Source organism: Carcharhinus amblyrhynchos, chromosome 9 (genome assembly GCF_965287045.1).
Source record: "Carcharhinus amblyrhynchos chromosome 9, sCarAmb.v2.hapA, whole genome shotgun sequence".
NCBI classification, from domain to species: domain Eukaryota; kingdom Metazoa; phylum Chordata; class Chondrichthyes; order Carcharhiniformes; family Carcharhinidae; genus Carcharhinus; species Carcharhinus amblyrhynchos.
The window spans coordinates 97,573,147-97,575,473 of record NC_137332.1 but is presented as its reverse complement, the minus strand read 5'-3'; the positions used below and the strand labels follow the sequence as shown (position 1 = coordinate 97,575,473).

The 2,327-nt window shown below is 43.1% G+C and overlaps 1 non-coding gene across 1 annotated transcript; it reads right to left on the bottom strand.

The window, feature by feature from the left end:
* Window positions 1–1,621: 1,621 nt before the first annotated feature.
* Window positions 1,622–1,693, bottom strand: trnah-gug (transfer RNA histidin (anticodon GUG)). Its single transcript has one exon. It is a non-coding gene; the product is annotated as a tRNA-His (tRNA).
* Window positions 1,694–2,327: the final 634 nt, after the last annotated feature.

Sequence of the window (2,327 nt, the reverse complement as noted above, 5' to 3'; positions counted from 1 at the left end):
CACTGTACGCGACGTGCAGTCTTTCCAAGTTTCGACAAATTGATGCATGACTGCAATACTTCTGTAGTGACGTCCTCCTTGTGGAAAGGCGGACATTCCATCAAGTTGTCTAATAATTTGCTGTACCAGTATGGCAGCATTTAGTGAATTACGTACATCTACTGCAGCATCTACTGTGGTAAATCATTGCCATTATTAAATATTGAGTACATTGTTTGATTGTATGAAATGGATGGTTTCACCTGTTTAGGCAATTGATTCCATCTTCCATACTCCTGGCCACTGAGCGCAGTTTTTTCTTTTCAAATGCAGTATTCCACACGGGTGGATGCCAGTATATTTTCCATGAAATGAGATTGATGCACTGCTGAATTGGACACTGAATTGTCAACACGAGTCCTTGCATCCTTTTGCGCCTTTTCTTTTACGATAACAAACGACAGAACACAACAGAGGGCGAAAGAAAGCATGAAAGAGGAAAAATATGAGATCATTTGGCGTCCTAGGGTGGGATCAAACCACCATCGTTTCAGTTAACAGCCGAACGCGCAAACCAATTGCGCTACAGAAACAACACACCAGCAAAGCTTTCAGGAAATCACTCAAACAAAATTATTATCGCACTTCTGAAAAGATAGATTGCCCTGACCATATTACGACCGTTGAACCCTCATGGGCATTAAGAGCTGCCCTCCAGCCGCAAACGAAGGACAGGTGATTTTATTCTTTCTCAGCAAGGCACTGAACCCATCATCGTCTCTCATCTCATTTCGCTAATTCCTTCTCAACATTCATAGTTGGTGACTGGGTTCCCTCTGTCACTCAGTTCCCGCTTTCTCCACCCGACTCACAATCTTTCCCAATGTTTTGTCAAGTCTTGCTCAGTGCTCCCACCTCCGGCGAGAGGAGGCACCGCTCTCAGGAGAGACAAGAGACAAGGGAATAATTGTCAGGGTGAAGGAGACTCCCAGACAATTCCGGCTGAATTCTTGAAGATGCTGATGGAGCAAATATGGAGCGGATGTCTTCTCAGGAAAGACTGTGTGACGGAAGATGACGGGTTTGACAATTCTGGAAAAAAAATAAACCCACAGCGAGAGTGTGAGGTGAGAAGGGTTTCGGATGCACACTGCGTGCTCTCATAATCACGAATGACAAATTTCGTGAAGTGAAGGCAGTGCAACGGGTTCCATTTGAAGCAGCCGAACAGGCAAGTTAGATGTCTTCTGAAAGACGGCACCACTGATCCATTTATCCTTATATATCGCGGACTCGCCGTGACTTTGGTATACATACTTTGCTGTGGACAACATGAAGCGTTGTGTTGCCAGTGCAAGTACAGCTGCTGCTCCGCGATAACATGTTCGTAACTTCAGAACCCACATCGAAATACCATTTTCTCGCTGCAGCTGAATTCGCGTATGGAATAAGACGGTTGAGTGTTGCCAGCTGGTTTATATTAATGTTGACTGTTTGAGTTGTGGATACTCAAACAAGGGGACAACCATACTCGCCGTAAACAAAAAATCAATAGATGATGTCTTAAATAACAGTGTATGCTCACGCGTAAAAATTGATTTATGTAACGCATTGATCTGAGAACGCAAATCAAAACACAAACTGCCGTAACTCGGATTCGAACCGAGGTTGCTGCGGCCACAACGCAGAGTACTAACCACTATACGATCACGGCCTCCTATGCAATGCATCGGTGATACCAGTAATTAGACATTGCAGCGTTGCCTGTCTTCAGAAGTGGAACCTCTGCATATTTCCTCAGATCGAAACGACATTCCGGATACCTACCCTTTAAACTGTCCCACTGTTCTGTACAGTATTAAAATATTCTTCTTTATATAAGTAGGGGAAAATTGCAAGTGAGTCACAATACCAAACACTTCTGCTGATCTTCTATTTTGTTCCATGTTTGGCACTTATGATTTTTCTGTGGCCAGAAGAACAAAGGAGCACACCGTACGCAACGTGCAGTCTTTCCAAGTTTCGAAAAGTTGATGTATGACTGCAATACTCCTGTAGTGATATCCTCCTTGCGGAAATGCGGGCATTCCAACAACTTGTCTAATAATTTGCTGTACCTGCATGGGAGCATTTAGTGAATTACGTACATAAACTGGATAATCGACTGTGGTAAATCATTACCATTATTGAATATTGAGTACATTTTTTGATTGTATGAAAATGGACTGGTTCACCTGTTCAGAAAATTGTTTCCATCTTGCATACTCCTGGCCACTGAGCGCAGTTTTTTTTTCAAATGCAGTATTCCTAAAGGGTGGATGTCAGTACATTTCCCATGAAATGAGATT